This window comes from Scyliorhinus torazame, chromosome 10, assembly GCF_047496885.1.
Source record: "Scyliorhinus torazame isolate Kashiwa2021f chromosome 10, sScyTor2.1, whole genome shotgun sequence".
Taxonomy (NCBI): Eukaryota; Metazoa; Chordata; class Chondrichthyes; order Carcharhiniformes; family Scyliorhinidae; genus Scyliorhinus; species Scyliorhinus torazame.
Window position 1 is genome coordinate 69,151,070 of NC_092716.1, and position 20,867 is coordinate 69,171,936.

Here is a 20,867-nt window from a genome sequence, read left to right on the forward strand (position 1 = left end):
CATCTTTACAAGATGGGGACTCCCCCGCAGTATTGAATCGGACCAAGGTTCTCACTTTACGGGACGGGTCATGCAGAACGTCCTCACGATATTTGGCATAACCCAAAAATTTCACATTGCGTACCACCCACAGTCGAGTGGTATAGTGGAGCGCATGAATCGGACCCTAAAAACCACCATCTAAAAAATGGTCCAGCAAAACAACACCACTTGGGATTCTGTCCTCCCCTTTGCGCTGATGTTTTTGCGTAACACTGTTTCCACCTCCACATGTTACACCCCACACACCCTTATGACCGGACGCCCCATGAAAGGGACAGAGTACTTGTTAGGTTTAGACCTGACCAGCTCTGAAGTTATGGCCCTCACCCACGAGAAAGATGTTGAGCAATTAGTGGCGAATGTAAAAACGGCTCGGTTAGCAGCCGCAGTTAAATTGGGCACCAAAAGGAAACAGAGCAAGGCCTGTTTTGATAAGGCAGTGCATGCAACGGAGTATGATATAGGACAACAAGTGATGTTGTCTGTGTATAACCCCAGCACATTTCTGTCTCCAAAATACTCCGGTCCGTACTCCATTACGGATAAAGTAAGCCCATCGGTATATAAAATCAAATACCCAAATGGTAAGACTGCGTGGTTTCACATAAACCAGTTAAAGGCTTATGGAGCACAGTCAAACCATGCCCACGTCATGCTTGACGCAGCAGACCACACCCCGCCCACAGCCAACGTAACCAGACCAACCCCCACCACGTCCAGCCCAGACACGGACTCGCCCTCGACTCCACCCCCAAAATCTACACTCCGCCCCGGAACGCCCACAGACTGCAGCAGCAGAGACAGCGACTGTGACTCTGACGATAGCCACAGCACGCCTCCCTACTATCCCAATACAACCGGACCCACACCCAGTGACTCCGATTTCGACTCCAGTGATCCCTTCATGATAACTTTTCTAAACAAACCACACCACCGACCACCGAACCACACGGACGGCCCCGACTTTGTCCCCACACAACTCGACGAAACCCATTGACACCGCGACAACTCCTACAGACTCGTCCGAAACGACGAAAGCAACCCCAACTCACACCACGCAGCCCTCTCAACATTAATTCACTCCAGAGTTTGGCACCCGGGAGAAGGGGATGACCTCGAGTCGGACCCCCAATCCGCCAACACCTTTGCGACCCTGTTCGCAACATAGAACTGAGGTGTCCACATGATGATTTAAAGGAGACACTTGGGAGAAGTGTTGTCCTTCCTGATGGAACCTGCAGGATGTTTTATGTTGTTCGTATGTTTGTTTAAGTGTTGTTCGTCTGGCAGGAGAATGTTTCTCACTGTCACACACCCATTCACCTGAAACTTCTCAGCTCTTTCCCACAGACACCCACCGCGGCCAGACGCTTGTTCAGCGGTACCAACTTGTCCACAGATACCTGGTCAACAGACCAGACGCTTGTTCAGCGGAACTAGCTTATCTGCAGATACCTGGTCAGCAGACCACACGCTCGTTCAGAGAAACTAGCTTCTCGTCAGACGCCCGTTCTGATTTGAGGGTAGAATCACAGCAGCAACCTCACCATGATGACTACATTTTTGCCCGTTCTTGTCGGTTGCTCAGGCAGTGGAGAAACGGCGTGAGACCCGCCCTGCCTGGGGACCCCCCGTTGGTCAAACACGCTCGGGTAGGGGAGATACAGCATTGGTAGCCGTCCTACCCGGGGACTCCATCCAAATCTTACCCGTCGCGGCCCACACGCACCACATTTGACATTTTCATTTCAAAAAGTTTTTTTTTTTGGCGACCTTTAGGTTGCTGCCTCGTGCTATTTACATCCTAGAACATTGGGATGGTAAATCAGCACTGGTCCCTCACTGGGAAGTGTGCCGTGTCCTAAAATTTGTTTTGAAAAAAAAAAATGAGGGAGTCACACATAGTGACCAATTATAAGGGTATAATTGGCCCCAAAAAGGACAGACACACTAACATACTGGATATTATACCAAAGTAGTTACACATACTATGCTTGTTTTACAGAACTCCAGAAGCTCCAGGACCGGAGAAAACACAAGAACACAAGAAGGAAAAGGAAAGAGGACAGCCAGGACAGCCATGAGGACTTCTTTCATCGTGATCAAAATCTCCCTTTTGGACATTTGGTTGCGCGGGAACGTGGACCTCATTACTCCAAACCCCCCTGCCGTTAATGTTTCGCTGCCCCGCAGTACCCAAAGCCCAGTCACCAGGGACAATGCATCTTCCTGGTGTGACAGGTTCATAACCTGGTACTCCATGTCTTATGTAATTGAAGCACTGTTAGCGTTGGCGATACTCTGCTGTGCAGTGCAGACTATGCGCCTCCGCAAATGGAGGAGAGCGTACCGCGCTCGAACCCCGGTATATCGGATCCGATCCCTTATATTCAGGTATGACCAGACCCCCGACCCCCTCGACCTACAATACAACAATAAAGAACATGCACTTGCGTTTTTCTGTAAATAAAAAAATGTACAAAACCTCCATATTCAAAAAAATGTATGATCCTGAGCTTGACTGCCAAGCCAGGAAAGAGTATATTGAATGTTATGATTGTTGTTGTATGTTTTAGAAAGATAGGATAATGCAATGTTTGATGAGTATAGTGTATTTAGGTAAAATTAGAGGTTCCAAGTTTTTATTTTTTTAGATGCATGCCCCTGCCTTACCTAGCGCCCTTAGAATTGTTTAGGTAAAATTTTTGTGCATAGCTAGGGTCAGAGTAGTGGCCATGTAGGAGGTGTCCACCCCGGTCAGGGAATGGAAAGGACAAAATTTAGGTGATCCTTCACGCTTCGCGTTAGGATCACAAGTAGGGAATGTAGCCACCTAAAATGGCTGATTCCCGATTAATTTGGCCAAAACCTGATGTAAAATGGCTAACCGAAAAGGCTGATGGGAAAAGCAGCCAACAGGGCACAAACGGACAGCTGCAGACAGAATAGCGTATTCGGCTCTGGGGAAGTCGGCCCAGATCGATACCTGCGACCATTAGCAGCACATCAACACAGACATCTGCAGTTTAATCGGCTATCCCCGGGAACAATTGCAACATATTAGCAATTGAATGCCAATCCAGACCTCTCGGCGCCAGCAGTGGCTGAGACAAAGAAAGGTGAACGACCACCCCTCGATCAAGGAATCGTCCCATTATTGGAGCATATCGATCCCAGTGATTGGGAACAAGTCCAATCACTTGGGACCAGGGTCAAAGTCCGCCCCGAGAGGCAGGAGGCCCCCGGGACCTATAAAGATAGGGGCCAAGTTCAGATCGACCCTTCTCTCCCTTCTTCTCCTTCTCGCAACCTTCGCAAGAGCCATCGACCAGCAACCGTAAGTTTGACTCCAGCGATCGCTACCCGATAGAGACTCCTAGCCATCGACCTGTATCAGCCTTTTGAATCCCGCAGGCCAGACCTAATTCGATACACCATTTGTTTCCCTGACCTGGTGGGCCATTCCCAAAAGTTAAGCATTGGCCAGTAGTGGTAGGTAGTGATATAGAAAGTAGGATTATTGTGTAAGTATTTATTGCTGTACATAATAAATGACCGTTGATTTCAATCGTACTAAGCGGTGTGCTGTCTTATTAATCATAACTAGAGCTTGAACCACGTGGCTGTATCAGAAAGATACCTGGCGACTCGTGAGCAAAGGTGACATAATTAGAGCTAATAAAACTAAGGCTAATAAAAGCAACACTATCCAATGACCATTTGAATGCCCTTAGTGTTGACGAGTCCACTACTGTTGCAAGCAGGGCATTCCACGCCCTTACTACTCTCTGAGTAAAGAACCTACCTCTGACATCTGTCCTATATCTATCTCCCCTCAATGTAAAGCTATGTCCCCTCGTGCTAGACATCACCATCTGAGGAAAAAGGCTCTCACTGTCCACCCTATCTAATCCTCTGATCATCTTGTATGCCTCAATTAAGTCACCTCTTAACCTTCTTCTCTCTAACGAAAACAGCCTCAAGTCCCTCAGCCTTCCCTCATAAAATCTTCCCTCTATACCAGGCACCATTCTGGTAAATCTCCTCTGCACCCTTTCCAATGCTTCCACATCCTTCCGAGAATTCGGCGACCAGAGTTGCACGCAATACTCCAAATGCGGCCGCGCCAGAGTTTTGTAAAGCTGCAACATGACCTCATGGCTCCGAAACTCAATCCCTCTACCAATAAAAGCTAACACACCGTACGCCTTCTTAACAACCCTCTCAACCTGGGTGACAACTTTCAGGGATCTATGTACCTGGACACCGAGATCTATCTGCTCATCCACACTACCAAGAATCTTACCATTAGCCTAGTACTCTGCCTTCCTGTTATTCCTTCCAAAATGAATCACCTCACACTTTTCTGCATTACACTCCATTTGCCACCTCTCAGCCCAGCGCTGCAGCTTATCTATGTCCCTCTGTAACTTGTAACATCCTTCCGCACTGTCCACAACTCCACCGACTTTTGTGTCATCTGCAAATTTACTCACCCATCCTGCTACGCCCTCCTCCAGGTCATTTATAAAAATGACAAACAGCAGTGGCCCCAAAACAGATCCTTGTGGTACACCACTAGTAACTGGACTCCAGCCTGAACATTTCCCATCAACCACCACCCTTTCTTCCAGCTAGCCAATTTCTGATCCAAACTGCTAAATCACCCTGAATCCCATGCCTCCATATTTTCTTCAGTAGCCTACCGTGGGAAACCTTATCAAACACTTTACTGAAATCCATATACACCACATCAACTGCTTTACCCTCATCCACCTGTTTGGTCACCTTCTCAAAGAACTCAATAAGGTTTGTGAGGCACGACGAAGGAGGCGGTTTCCCCGGTGAGGACGGAGGTGGCGAGCGCAGTGGCGGAGGTGCGAGAGCAAGGGGAGGCGCTGAAGGAAGTGGAGGAGACGTTATTGCAGCACGGTGATCAACTTGCCTCGATGGGGAAAGAGATGCGGAAGGTGATGGATACTAACAAGGATCTGCGAGGAAAAATGGAAGACCTGGAAAATAGATCCAGGCGACATAACTTGAGGATTGTGGGGCTGCCCGAAGGAGTTGAAGGACCGAAGCCGACTGAGTATTTTGCCGCGATGTTGGCAAAACTATGGGGGGAGGAGGAGGATCCCTCCCGATATGAACTGGACCGGGCTCATCGGTCGTGGAGGCCTGTACCAAAGGCGAGTGAGCCGCCAAGGGCAGTGACTCTGTGCTTCCGTAGGTACAGTGTGAAGGAGAAGGACCTGAGCTGGGCCAAGCAGAAGCGGGTGGTGCAGTGGGCTGGAGCTGGTATACGTGTATACCAGGACTTTACGGTGGAGCTGGCAAGGAGGCGGGCTGTCTTCAACCGGGTGAAGAGGGCACTGTACATTAGCAAGGTGCGGTGCGGCATTGTATATCCAGCAAAGCTGAGGGTGACTTACAAGCTCAGGGACTTTTATTTTGGAACGGCGGAAGCAGCGGAGGAGTTTGCAAAAGCAGAAGGAGTGTGGCAGAACTGAGAAATTGAGGAATGGCCATGTGCCGATGTGACCTCATGACTGTATTTTCTTCTTTTTTGTATCACTGCGCGCGGGTGTAGAGACTAAAGGAGCCAATGTGGTATATATCTGGACAAGGGAAGGGACGGGACTTTCACTCGAAATGAGGGTTCTTTGGGGTGTAGGTGGATATGCGGGGTTTGTGTGCTAAAAGGGGATCTCTGGGCTTTCCTAGGGCCGGGTAAGGGGGAAAGGGACCCCGGCGGGGGCCTCCACGCTGGCCGGTTTAAGCCGGCCAGTGACCGGGAGTGAGGTGGCAGGAGGGCCTGCGGCCATCGGAGCCTGGCAGAACAGCGTCCGAGTGGTCTAGCCGGGGTGGAAAGTTGGGGGGAAGGAACCGAGGTTGGGAGGAGGAGTTTTACAAGAGGCAGTGGACGGGAGGAGCTGGAGACCTGGGGGGGGGGGGGGTGAGAGAGCTGTGTAAGATTAAGGGTGACTACGGGTAATCCCTGATTCCTTTTTGTCATTTGTTTATGTAAACATGCGGGTTGAGGTTTGGGGGTTGGTGGGTAGATGGGATCGTTGTTATTATGGGGACTGACATATCTTGCTGATTATTGTTTATTGTTCATGGATGTAAATGTGGGAGAAAATGTGAAAAAGGAGGAGAATCTTACCCTTCAAGCCATAGGCTCTTAACTTATTTAACAGTCACCTGCATCTCCCCATCATACTTAAGTCCACACCTCCATCCATTCCCCATAACTCCACCTAACCTTTTTGGACACTAATGGCAATTTAGCATGGCTATCCACCTAACCTAATGGGGCGAACATGCACACTCCGCAAAGACAGTGACCCAAGCCAGGAATTGAACCAGGACCCTGGAGCTCTGAAGCAACAGTGCTAATCACAGTGCTACTGTGCCACCCATAGGAAGTGATGCAATGTCATAATTACTAGTTTCTCCAGCATAAGCTGCAGTCACAGTCATTCTTGAAAAGTAATGCTGAGCTCCTGGCTGCAGAGTGAATATCTGGCTCCCCTTTAAAAATGGCGGTAGGACCTTTGAACCCATAAGGTAAGTGCAGGGAGACGATTTCCTGCCCTGCCACACCACGAGATTCATCGCGCTCCTCACTGATGCATAATTATTTAGCTGAAAAGCAGAAGATCGCACATGTTCACGTGCCCCGTCAACCAATGAGAATCACACCAACTTTCCCTCCCACCGCTAGACTTTGCTTCCAGAATGGAAAATTCCACCTATTATATGGAGACAGTGAGTGAAAGACCAAGCATGGAAAAGTCTCTGTCATTACTGGAAGCCTTTGAACGGATTGTAGCTCACAATGAGGCAAAGGTGTGGCTGAATTGACACCAAAGATTTGCCTCGCATTGGGCCTTGTGGCGAAGCCAAGTGGTGAGCAGGTCTGTATGCTGTTATACACATGGGTACCTGAGCAGACAACATCCTAATCAGACAATGGATTGATGAATCCCACTCGGCTTCACCACAAGGCCAGATGCATTGTGATTCCTGGCAAATCTTTGGTGCCAATTCAAGTCCGTGGGCTGGATTCTCCAAAAATGAGACTATGTCCCACGCCGGCATAAAAACACCGCCGTTTTACTCCAGACTTTCCTGAAACAGATATTCAGCAATTTACTTACCTGCAGGGGGCTAGCAGGGACCCGGGGAGCTTCACTCAGCTTTGGCTGTGGATATGGGTCCCCGCACTTCCGTTTCCGAGTCCGCACATGCACACGGAGGAGGTCTCCAGCGGCCGCGCCGAGTTCCATGGCGGACTCGGTCCACGGACCATCAGAAAAAAAGAAGGTCCTCCTGATAGGCCCCGCGCCGCTTCATCTGACCCGCCCGATCGCTGCCCCGACCGCCCATAAGGCTCCCCCCGGTGATTGATCCCCCACCAGGGCGGCCGTGGACTGAGTCTGCAATCGGCGCGCATGAGTCCCGACCAGCCAGACGTTGTTAGAACCACACCATCGGGAACTCAGCTGGTCAGGATCGGAGTATCGTTGGGAAGGCCTCTGTCAATGGCCCCCCAGCCGCCCGCGGGAGAGCAATTATCCGGGGACCGGAGGATCGCGGGGGTGGCGCCGGGACCAATTCGGGCGTAAAAGTCGATTCTCCAGGGCGGCATGAAGCACAGTAATTAGTATTGCTGCCTACGGCGCTGAGGACCTGGGTTCGAATCCCGGCCGTGGGTCACTGTCCCTGTGGAGTTTGCACATTCTCCCTGTGTCTGCGTGGGTTTCACCCCCACAACCCAAAGATGTGCAGGATAGGTGGATTGGCCACTCGTAATTGCCCCTTAATTGGAAAAAAAAATAATTAGGTACTCTAAAAAAAATTTTTAAAGTCGCTTCTCCGCCCCCATGCCAAACGGGATTTCGGTGCGTGGCTGTGGAGCATCAAGCCCCGTATCCTGTTATACACAATGGGTAGCTGTGCTGACAATATTCGAATCAGGTAAGGGATTGACAAAGAAATGGGGGGGATTCTCCGACCCCACGCCGGGTCGGAGAATCGTCGGGGGCTGGCGTGAATCCCGCCCCCGCCGTGTCCCGAAGTCTCCTCCGCCAGAGATTCGGCGGGGGCGGGAATCGCGCCGCGCCGGTCAGCTGGTGGCGGGAATCGCGCCACGCCGGTCGTCGGGCCCACCCCCGCCGATTCTCCGGCCTGCGATGGCCCGAAGTCCCGCTGCTGGAATGCCTGTCCCGCCAGTGTGGATTAAACCACCTTTTGAACGGCGGGACAAGGCGGCGCGGGTAGGCTCCGGGGTCCTGGGGCCTGTGCCGTGGGGGCACTCTTTTTCTTCTGCTTTCGCCATGGTCTTCACTATGGCAGAGGCGGAAGAGACCCCCTCCCCTGCGCATGCACGGGGATGACGTCAGCAGCCGTTGATGCTCCCGCGCATGCGTCGCCCGGCGAAGATCTTTCGGCCCCGGCTGGCGTGGTGTCAAAGGCCTTTCCCGCCAGCTGGCGGAGTGCAAACCACTCCGGCGTGGGCCTAGCCTCTCAAGGTGAGGGCTTGGCCCCTAAATGTGCGGAGACTTCCGTACCTTTGGGGCGGCCCGACGCCGGAGTGGTTTCCGCCACTCCATCACACCGGGACCCCCGCCCCGCCGGGTAGGGAAGAATCCCGCCCAAGGTTACCTAAAGTGAAGTAATAAGATGGGGAGGCTGTGGCGCAGTGGTACTGCCACGGGTCTAGTAATCCAGAGACCCAGGGTAACACTCTGGGGACCGGAGTTCAAATCACACCACTGCAGATGGTGACATTTGAAATCAATAAAAATCTGGAATTAAAAGTCTAATGGCGATCATGAAACCATTGTCGATTGTTGTAGAAACCTATCTGGTTCACTAATATCCTTTATGGTAGGTAATCTGTTGTCCTTACCTGGTCTGGCCTTCGTGTGACTCCAGACCCACAGAAATGTGGGTGACTCTTAAATGCCCTCAGGGATGGGCAATAAATGTTGCCCAAATCCCATAAACAGCTTTTAAAAACGCACACAATGCCTACTTTGCCCTCAGAAAAAACACCATTCTCAATTGGGGAAAAAAATCTAACAAGCAAAACCAATGACAAGGGGAAAGTATTGATACATTTTATAAATGATCTGTAGAGACTTGCAGAGAACTGTGAATGGCAGCTTAGAAGATGAACTAATCAGGGACAGAATTATCGTCAGAGCTTTGGATGAAGCATTGCCTGACCACTTGCAGTTGGTGGATGATTTAACCTTAACAAAGGCCACTTTAGGACTTCCAGTGGCGGCTATGAAGGAGTAAGTCACACATTTGGTGGCTCCCGCTCTGGTCGGACCTTTGGACCTTTCCACCGTTTTTCTACTGGACTTGAATTGTAAAACGGATGTTAGTGGCAATTGTTCACTGAATTCCCACTTCGGTGCATGGAGAGAAGGACTAGAGGTATTCGTAAGGGCAGAAACAAAAAGATAGAGAAGGCTTGGGCTGTAGCTGCAACAGAAGGCAGCATGACGGAGGTTCGGACCTCTGGCTTGTCGACCCAGCAGTCTATGGAGCAGCTTATGCAAGTCATTCAGGAAGGCTTTGCTATGCAGAAACGGGACTGCTTGGACCTTGTGGTGTTGGGTGCTCTGGTGCACAGATGAGCCAACACAGTTGTATGTGGTACAACTCTATTTTATTTTAACTCTTATAATACAGTTCGTTCTGGATACTCTGCACGTGCTGTCTCCCTGAGTGTTTCATGTAGCAGGTCTGTCCTGGTCCTCCTCTCCAGCTAATACTGACCACCGGGTGTCGTGTTTGTGCTTTTATATATTTCTGTGATTGGTTGTGGTGTTGTGTGTTCTGATTTGTCTGTTGGTGTGTCTATCATGATGTGTGTGTTTGAATATCATGACATCCCCCCTTTTTACAAAGATATGTGCCTACGTGGTTATAAATATAATCGTGTCGTGAGTGCATCTAAGTGTGTTGTGTACAGCGTGTGTATATGACGTAACTATTTACATGGGGCGATGTCGGGTGCGTCACACTAACAAGGTTGTACCATAACAAAACATGAATGCGAGAGAAAAAAAAACAACTTGAACAGTGGTCCGGTCAGACGATATCTGGAACAATAAACAACAACAGGTTATAATACTGAAGTGTTTGACTTTTTGAACGTATGAACAGCGTTATAAGTCCAGTCTAATGGGTGACCGCCTCAAGAATAGGCTGGTCCTCAAGCCGGTTCAGCTGTGGAGATTTGGGGTCACACTGGTTCACCTTGGACTGTTGGAGGTGATGCTGTTGCCGAAGTCTCTACTTTTCCATTTGTTGCACTTCGTGCAGTGCTTGGTTTTTCATTTGTGCAAATATAACATTCAACATCTTTGTTAGTGTTGCCTTGGCTGTGGTTTGGTTCTGGTGGCGATGGAAGGGGCATGATCCGTGGCATCTCCACAAAGTCATCCTTGGGAACCAGTGGAGGATCCGGCGTGTGCGTACGGTTCAGTTGCGAGCATGGAAGGCGGCGCAAAGCTCGCTGATTGCGCCTACGCACCAATCCATCCGCCCTGCATGCCAGGAACAAGGTGGAGTCTTTTTTCTTTTTATGTTTGTGGTGGACGGCATCTTGTAGCTGATGGGTCGTTGCCATCGGAGTAGCACCATCACTAATATCATGCAAGGCGATGACTGTGCCAGATGTGGAAGTTGGCCGAGACCGTGCACGCTGGTTCCGGCCACCTGCTGTGCCGGAAGGGCGACTCCGCAGAGAAACGTCGAAGCATGTCGCCTTGGAGAGAGAATTGTTGCTCGCATCAACGTCTGGCGATGGCGCGAATTGGTGTGTCCGTCTTGGACCGCCGGTGCTGGTCGCCACTGCCGACCCAGTGGGACTGCCACACGATCCATTCCCTGTCGCCGTGGCATCCGCCGTTACCCTGAGCGTGCCATCACCGAGGCCGCGACACCGCCCGTCCGGAGGAAGGTCTGGCGTGCGCGAATCAGAGTCGGCGCTTGGCTGCTCCCCATCTGGAGTCCGGTCTGCCTTCCGTCGATGCCCCCCGTCCGGAGTCCCAACAGGTTCACTGGAGGCAGCCGAGATTCCCTGAAGCTGCACTTCTGGAGTCGGAACATGCAGGAATGCACCAACCAGTGGAGAGGCTCGAGCCATCGAGGGTGGAAGCGGTGCGCCGCCACCGCAGTCGTCAGTGGTCCCACCGTGATCGTCGAGTGCCTCGGTACGCACTAGGCGAGGTCTGTCACCTTGCACCTTTCGCATGGGAAGTGGGATGCTGTCGTCACTCGTCTCACATCCCGTGGATAGATCCTCATTAGAAGCTTGCTGTTCACTAGGGTTGGGTAAATTGTCAGAGTTTTCATCTGGTGGTGCACACCATGTCGGTGGACTGTCATTGTCTTGCCGTTGTCCTTCATTTGGGCTTTTCTTCTTTGGAATTTTAAATCTTCCCCCAGACATTGCAGAACCTTGTTTATTACCTCCAAATTCTCCCATATGTATGGTCTCGAATATAGGATCCAATGTTTCTATCGACATTGTACTATTTTCCAAAGAACATTCCGTTTCACTTTTCTTCTCAGGTACCTCATATGTATCTTTGTCTAATGTACATGCCTTCATGGTCTCTGGGTCTGATTTTGCTGGGACTGGCATGGTCACAGTCTCTCTTTTACTGTTCTCAATTGCCCACATTGTACTCCCCATACATAACTGCTTAATCACTGGGGTTAGTGTGGTACAATGGATAATCGGGTCGACCTTATCTGCATCTTCACCATTAGTGGAAAGCACACTTGGTTCACTTGAAACTGCTGCGGGTTTTTAATTCGTTATCTGGCTACTCGATGTCGGTGTCCTCAGGATTCTTGCTCCAATGTTCTGCTCATTTATCAGTGGAGTGTGTATAGGTTCAATGCAATTACTGGTCCCCTCAAGGTTTGAAGAGTCATTACTGACTAACTGCTGGTCTCCGAAGTTGGGACTTTGCGGCGTTGTGTTGAAGGGAGACATTTGTCCCTGCTGTAGATATGATTCAGGTTGTGTCATTTCCATTACCTGAGGATCAATGTCTTGTCCATTTTTTCGATCCGTACTAAAACACTGGCAATTCTCAGTCTGCTCCTTGCAAGTTAAACATTCAATTAATTTCTTTAGCAAATCCTCAGCATCCTTCTGTGACCGTGCAGCATTATTTATCTCTGTTCGGCTATAATGATCCTGAAGGTCAGCGCATAAACCTTTTTTCTTCGGGCTTGGAAGAGGCGATTCCTTTGGCTTGTCTTCAGTTGGGCTTGAACAGTCTTCAGCGCTGTGCCCTTCATTGTAGCATGAGAGACCGTCATGGTCATGCTGCTGTGTAGTGGAGCATGGTAGGCTGTTATAGCCTTCTTGCTGTTCACGTGAGCATGGCAGACTTGCATCGTCTGCCGCTGGTTGGTCAGGAGAGGTTGCTAGACCCTCATGGTCTTGTTCCTGCAAGGACCGCACATTGGAGTCTTGCGTTTCTGCAATTGTGGAGTCTGTCCACGAGCTTGCTGTGGAGGCTTGTGACACTGGAGTCACTTCTGGTTCATGCGAGGACTGCTCTCTGGAGTCTTGCATGTCTTCTTTCATAGAGTCGGGAACGTTGAGCGGGACGTGAACCACGCTCTGTGTGGCAGCAGGGCGCTCCCTGTGTGCTTGCTGCGCTCCCTGTCTGTTAATGTCAGGCTGCAGCATCATCCGGTACTGATAAGTTGGAACGTCATATCTGCTGGATTGAAGATCCTCAAATCCGAAAAATGAATCCGCATCTGCGTCGGATTCAATGTGGGGGCCGCCAATGTGCAACACGAAAGGTTCGTCCGAGTCATAGTCGTATAGGACCACGGAGCTATCATTGGGCTCGCGAGGTCCGGAAACACTGTAAAGATCGTCATCGAAGTATTCGAGGTCGGAATCATCGGCTTGTGCGTAGCTAACTGCTTGTCGGAGGGTTCTTCGGAGGTCAAATTCATCTCCTGGGTCAATTTGCGGCAATGTGCTGTCATTCCAGGTGAGGGAAGGTTGTTTTACAGCTTTAACAGATTTTTGTTTTTTTGATTTGGGACGTTTCCCTTTTAAATTGGATTTGGGACGTTTCCCCTTTAAATTGGTGCGGTCTGGGGCCTCTGACATCCTGACGCTCGGTATGTAGCACGTAGGAAGCGACTGCGCATGCTCAGATCGCTGTTCCTTTACCGATGGCCGTTTTCTTGACTGCGCATGCGCAGCATCTCGCGCATGCGCAAACGATACTTCCGGTTCTGCGCGCTGCTCGCGCAACTGTGCTAGCGTGATACCTTTAGCAAGATGGCCACCAACCTCGACCCAGCCCTCTCTCAGGCCCGGGATTTCGGCCTCTGGGAATTCGGGCTCTGGGATCCCAGCCACGAGGTGAGTACTGCAGCTTTTCTTACCTTTACTTGCCGATTGGATTGCGTTTTTTTCACAGTATTTGGAGAATTTGTCCAGGACTGCCTGGTAATCGTACCTTTGCTGCCTCCTGAAGAACTTGAACCTTGTGAATATTTCTCTTGCCCTTGCACCGGCGATGGTGAGGAGAAATTCAATTTTTTCGCTATCATCGAACTTGGAGTTCAGCTGCCACCAGGAACAATTCGAACACTTGCCGGAATCGCCGCCAGTTTTCGCGGAGATCGCCGTAGCACTGGAGCGGCTGCAGAACCGGGAGCTCTATCATTTTGCCTGGGCACTGCTGGTTGTCTGTGTACACTGAGGTATGCCGGCAGGTATCGATCCACTCCTGTACCATGTGGGTGCTCTGGTGCACAGATGAGCCAACACAGTTGTATGTGGTACAACTCTATTTTATTTTAACTCTTATAATACAGTTCGTTCTGGATACTCTGCACGTGCTGTCTCCCTGAGTGTTTCGTGTAGCAGGTCTGTCCTGGTCCTCCTCTCCAGCTAATACTGACCACCGGGTGTCGTGTTTGTGCTTTTATATCTTTCTGTGATTGGTTGTGGTGTTGTGTGTTCTGATTTGTCTGTTGGTGTGTCTATCATGATGTGTGTGTTTGAACATCATGACAGACCTGATAAAAGAGTTGATTGAGCAGTTGGAGCATAGATTGGACGCCCAGGATCGGGCAATCCAGAAGGTGGAGAAGGCGCTGGCTGAGCAGGAGGAGCATCAGACTGCGGTGGAGTTGGAGATGGGGATGCTGAGGGACCAGCAGAAGAAGCTTCTGGAGAAGGTGGAGGACCTAGAGAACAGGTCCCGCCGGCAGAACTTAAGAATCGGTGGGCTCCCGGCGGGGTCTGAAGGAACGGACGCTGGGGCATACATCGCAGACATGTTTGTGAAGCTGCTGGGGGATGGGGCATTCTCCCGGTCCTTGGAGGTGGACAGGGCTCACAGAGCACTCGAGAGGAAGCCGCGAATGGGAGACCCCCGAGGGCAATGGTGGTGAGATTCCACAGGTTCTCGGATAAGGAGCGCATTCTACAGTGGGCCAAGCAGACACGAAGCTGTAAATGGGACAATAGCATCCTGCGGGTTTACCAGGACCTGAGTGTAGAGGTGGCCAGGAGGAGAGCAGGCTTCAACCAGGTCAGGTCGATCCTATTTAAGAAAAAGGTGAAGTTTGGACTGTTATACCCAGCCCGCCTCTGGGTCACATATGAGGATCAGCACTTCTACTTCGAGTCACCTGAGGACGCATTGGACTTTGCGAAAAAGAAAGGGCTGGTGATGGATTGAGAACTTTTGAACTTGGCTGCAACGTTCATGTTTTTGTTTTTTCTTTTTGTTTCTCTGTTTCTGTTAAAAGTTTCTCATTTTACATTTCATGGAAGATGTTTGTGATGCCGTTTGCATTGATTTGGAACCAGCGGTAGAGCTGAGTGAGTTAAGGTTTTCATTTGCACTGTTGGGGGATGGAGGTGTGCTTGTTTTGATCTTGGTGTTTTTCTGTTGGGCAATTGTGTGGGGATTGTTTGATGTTGGAGTATGTTTGTATGAGCGAGGGGAGGGTGGGGATGGAACAATAGGTGGGAGACTAAATGGCGCCGGGGATGGGGGCCACCAAGCTAGCTGGGCGAGCTAGCTCTCGGAAGCGCAGTGGGGGTGTGTGCATATGTTTGGTTTAGTAAAGAGGTTGGGTTACAGGGTGTTGTTACTAGGCAGGGGAAGGGGGGGAATGTTCTGCTGACGAGGGAGGGACTTGGGCTGAGGGACAGGGCGGATGTTGGGGGCAGGGGCTGCCTGGGGATGGACCGGTGGAGACACGGAGCACGGGCTGGAGGCAGGCTTAAAAAAGGGAATGGCTGATCGGCGGAGGGGGAGGGGCAATGAGCCCCCCAACTAGGCTGATCACCTGGAATGTTCGAGGGTTAAATGGGCCGGTCAAAATGGCACGTGTGTTCGCGCATCTTAGGGGATTGAAGGCGGACGTCGTAATGCTACAGGTGACGCACCTTAGAGTAACGTTCCTGGTTAGATTGAGGAAAGGCTGGGTCTGTCAGGTCTTTCACTCGGGAATAGATTCAAAGACTAGAGGGGTCGCGATCCTGATTAATAAGCGGGTGGTGTTTGAGGCGGGTAGAATAGTCTCGGACATGGGTGGTCGGTACATTATGGTCAGTGGGAAGCTAGAGGGGGTGCAGGTGGTATTAGTAAATGTGTATGCGCCAAATTGGGATGATCTAGAGTTTATAAAGAGGATGCTGGGGAAGATACGGAGCTGGACTCGCACAGGTTGGTCATGGAAGGGGACTTCAACACAGGCTTGGACCGGTCAAGCTCGAAAACGGGCAGGATGCCAGCAATGGCAAAGGAACTAAGAGGGTTCATGGAGATGGGGGGGGGGGGGGGGGGGGGCGGGTGGATCCATGGCGATTTGGGCAGGCGAGGGTGAAGGAGTTCTCCTACTCACACCTGCATAAAGTGTACTCCCGGATTGATTTCTTTATTTTGAGCAGGGCCTTACTGGCAGGGGTGGTGGACACGGGGTACTCGGCGATCACAATCTCAGACCATGCTCCGCACTGGGTTGACCTGCAGGTTAGTAAAGTCAGTAACCAGCGCCCGCACTGGAGGTTGGATGTGGGACATTTGGCGGATGAAGGGGTGTGCGAGCGGCTGAGGAAATGTATTCAGAACTACCTGCAGATCAACGACACGGGGGAAATTTCAGCAGCGGTGGGCTGGGAAGCACTGAAGGTGGTGGTCAGGGGGGAGCTGATCTCGATATGGGCCCATAGGGAGAAGGTGGACAGGGCAGAGATGAACTGACTGGTAAAAGAGATAGTACTGATTGATAGGAGGTATGCAGAGTCCCCAGAGGCAGGGCTTTTAAGGAAGCGGCGGAGGTTACAGGCGGAGTTTAGCTTGCTGACCACATGGAGGACGGTGGAGCAGCTGAGAAAGGCGAGGGGGGCGATCTATGAACATGGAGAGAAGGCCAGCAGAATGCTTGCACAGCAGCTTAGGAAGAGGGAGGCAGCTAGGGAGATAGGGAAAGTAAAGGACGGTGATGGGAACCTGGTTGGTGATTCAGTAGGGGTGAATAAGGCATTTAGTGATTTCTACAGCAGGCTGTACAGGTCGGAACCCCCTACAGGGCCGGAGGGGATGAGGCACTTCTCGGAGGGGCTGAATTTCCCAAAGGTGGACGGGGAGCAGGTAGAAGGGCTGGTGGCCCCAATCGGGCTGGAAGAAATAGTGGAGGGCTTGAAGGCCATGCAGGTGGGTAAGGCCCCGGGTCTGGACCGGTACCCAGTGGAGTTTTATAAAACGTTCTCGGGGATATTGGGGCCAGTGTTGTTGAGGATGTTCAATGAGACAAGGGAAAGAGGGGTGCTGCCCCCAACAATGTCACAGGCAACGATTTCACTGATTCTGAAGCGGCTCAAGTACCCAGAGCTGTGTGGGTCCTACAGGCCGATATCCCTGTTGAATGTAGATGCCAAGTCGCTGGCCAAAATCTTGTCCTCCAGGATCGAGGATTGTGTTCCGGATGTTATTGGGGAGGACCAGACTGGGTTTGTTACGGGTAGGCAGTTGGTGGCCAATGTAAGAAGGCTGTTAAATGTGATCATGATGCCCCCGGAAGGTAGCCATGATGTGGAGATGCCGGCGGAAGGTAGGGAGGTGGAGGTAGTGGTCGCAATGGATGCAGAAAAGGCTTTGGATCGGGTAGAATGGGACTATCTGTGGGAGATACTGGGACAGTTCGGATTCGGGCGGGGCTTTATTGTCTGGGTCAGGTTACTGTATCAGGCTCCTGTGGCAAGTGTGCGAACGAATAGGACAACATCGGACTATTTTAGACTGCACCGGGGGACGAGACAGGGACGCCCCTCTCCCCACTGTTATTTGTGCTAGCTGTAGAGCCGTTGGCAATTGCTCTGAGAGCCTCGAGGGGCTGGAGAGGACTGGCCCGGAGTGGTGGTGGTGGGGGGGGGGGGGGGGGGGGGGGGGGCACAGGGTTTCGTCTATGCAGATGACCTGCTTCTGTACGTTTCGGACCCAATAGAGGGGATGGAAGAAATCATGAGGACTCTAGGGGAATTTGGCCGGTTTTTGGGGTATAAGCTTAACATGGGAAAGAGTGAGATGTTTCTGGTCCAGGCGAGCGGACAGAAGAGGCGACTGGGAGAGCTGCCGTTTAGGTTAGTAGAGGGAAGCTTTAAGCACCTAAGCATCCAGGTGGTGCGGGAATGGGACTGGCTGCATAAATTGAATCTGGCCCGGCTGGTGGACCAAATGAAGGACGATTTTCGGAGATGGGACGCGCTTCTGTTGTCTCTGGCTGGGAGGGTACAAACGGTGAAGATGACGGTCCTCCCGAGATTCCTATTTGTATTTCTGTGTCTACCCATCTTTATTCCGCGGTCCTTTTTTAATTGGGTCAGCAGAGTGATCACGGGCTTCGTCTGGGCGGGCAAGACCCCGTGAGTAAGGAAGGTAATGCTTGAGCGGAGTCGGGGAGAGGGCGGGCTGGCGCTGCCAAATTTGAGCAACTATTACTGGGCGGCTAATATAGCCATGATCAGGAAGTGGGTGGTGGGGGAGGGGTCGGCATGGGTGCATATGGAGGCGGCTTCGTGTAAGGGCACCAGATTGGGGGCGTTGGTAACTGCGCCTCTGCCGTTCCCGCCGGCACGGTACTCCACCAGTCCAGTGGTGGTGGCGGCCCTGAGAGTTTGGGGCCAGTGGAGGCGGCATGTGGGAGCAGTGGGAGCATCGGTCTGGGCCCCAATCTGCGATAATCACCGGTTTTCCCGGGGAGTATGGACGGGGGGTTCCGGTTATGGCGGAGAGCAGGGATTGAGAGGATGGGGAATATGTTTACAGAGGGGAGCTTTCCGAGTATGAGGGCGTTGGAGGAAAAGTTTGGGTTGGCGAGGGGAAACAAATTCAAGTATCTGCCGGTGCGGGACTTCCTTCGTAAACAGGTGTCAACCTTCCCGCTCCTACCGCTAAGGGGGATTCAGGACAGGGTAGTTTCCAGAGGGTGGGTAGGAGAAAAAAGCATCTTGGACATTTATAAGGAACTTATGGGGTCGGAGGAGATGCAGACCGAGGAGCTGAAGCAAAAGTGGGAGGAGGAGCTGGGAGGCGAGATAGAGGATGACCTATGGGAAGACGCGTTGAGTAGAGTCAACGTGTCCGCAACATGTGCCAGGCTCAGCCTGATACAATTTAAGGTTGTTCACCAGGCTCACATGACAGTGGCCCGGACGAGCAGATTCTTTGGGTTGGAAGACAGGTGCGCAAAATGTGCGGGAGGACCGGCGAGCCATGTCCACATGTTTTGGACATGTCCGAAGCTTCGGGGATTTTGGCAGGGGCTTGCGGACGTCATGTCCACGGTGTTAAAAACAAGGGTGGCGCTGAATCCAGAGGTGGCGATTTTTGGGGTGTCAGAAGACCCGGGAATCCAGGATGAGAAAGAGGCAGACGTTCTGGAGACGGATACTATTAGCATGGAGGGACTCAAAGCCCCCGCAGTCGGAGACCTGGCTATCGGACAATGCTAGCTTTCTCTGTTTGGAGAAAATCAAGTTCGCCTTTAGAGGGTCACTGTTAGGGTTCGCCCGGAGGTGGCAACCGTTTGTCGACTCCTTTGCGGGAAATTAATCGTCAGCAGATGGGGAGGTGCGGGGAGTAGTTTAGATTAGAGTACTGGGGCCAATAAGGGAGGGACCTGTGCGAGAGGTAAATGGCTTTTGCACTATGTTTATGGTTTCATGTATATTGTTTATTTGGTTGTTGTTACTATACCAAAAATACCTCAATAAAATGTTTATTGGAAAAAAAACAAAGGCCACTTTAACTGAGCAGTCAAGAGGTCAGAAAGTAAAATGGATCAGTAATTCGGGGTGACAGGGAGAACTATTCCAAAAATGACTGACTCAGTTAAATATGTTAAGTTTAAAAGCAAAGAGGGGCATCAGGAAGGGAGACAATCAATCGCCACAGCTAACTTTGAACAGTGTGACGGGACAAAAATACAAAAATTGTCCCACCAAAGAGGCTGACTGGCATTTTGCAGAAAGAAGGTTCACTTCCAAGCTGTGTGTCAAGGGAAGAAGCCTGTTCAGAATAAGCAAAAAGAAAAGCCTTCAATAGGTGGCAAGATCCATGAAGTAAAAGATATCAATGATATTGAGTCATCTTCCCTTAGAGAGATTGAGTAACCAAGCAGAAACTACTGGAGTGCTGACATCCTAGTAGAGGGAACCAAGAAATGCCTCAGGTTAGACACAGGTGCAGCTGTTTCAATTCTTTCTGATAATGAGAAAAATTCCCTTCAGACATCACACAAAAAGCTACACAGGCCACGAAGTCGAGAACTCAAGGTCATTGGTCAACACTTCAATCTTGAGAGAAAATCCCCTGAACCTTAAGTGTGATCCTGAACCAGAGCTGTTCACTTTTAAACAGGAAAGCTTTTACCGACTTACATCTGATTTGCAGAGTTGAGGAACTGGAAAGCTGAGAATATCAGCCCCAAAACTTTGGAGCTATATTTCCACAGCTGATCACAAGACTAGGAAAGCTGGCGGATAGCCTATCACTTCACTCTATGGCTGGAGTTTTCCAGCTTTCGGGATTCTCGTTTTCTGCTGGCACCGCACCCCCGCCTGCGGGTTTCCCGTGGTGGCTTCAAAGGGAAATTCCGATGACAGGTGGTGGGAAAACAGAATCCCAACACCTGCGAATGGCAAGCCGCCGAAAATACGTGGCTGGGGGAAGAGGAGAATCCCGCTCTATGTCGGAAACAAAGATAATGGGTAGAATTTTCCATTCCAGGACCAAGTCTCTTGGCCGGACCACTGATGGGGTGTATTTCCCACTGTGGAGATCAGTGGGAATTTGTGGTGTATTGCATGATGTTCGCTTGATTAATTATGCAGTGGCGGGGGGGGGGGGGGGAGTGACGGGGGGGGGGGGGGGGGAGTGAATTCCTGACGTTTTGCTCTAGGGAGTGAGCTGGATGGTGTGCACATATTTGGATGCCATATTTAAAGGACACCTGGACAGTAACCAAGGAGGAGATGGCTCACAGATCACAGGGAGCTCCAGCCCCCAAATTCAGTGTTGCCTCCCGAGGAGCTCTGCTGATTGAAGTGAATGCCAGGAGAGACGTCCTCTACTCAGAGGATGAGTCGACAGAGAAACTGGGCATGAGAGGAAGTCTCCAGAGCAGTCAGTACCCAAGACATGCACTGGAGAACTGCCCTGCGGTGCCGTAATGACCTCATCCGCTTCACCAGGGTAAATTAATCCTCACCTGTTCGCGGTCATCTCACT

The 20,867-nt window shown here is 51.1% G+C and overlaps 1 long non-coding RNA gene across 2 annotated transcripts in view; it reads left to right on the forward strand.

The window, feature by feature from the left end:
• Nucleotides 1–20,867, forward strand: part of LOC140430636 (uncharacterized) — a 138,656-nt gene that overhangs the window by 31,040 nt on the left and 86,749 nt on the right. The window lies entirely within an intron of this gene.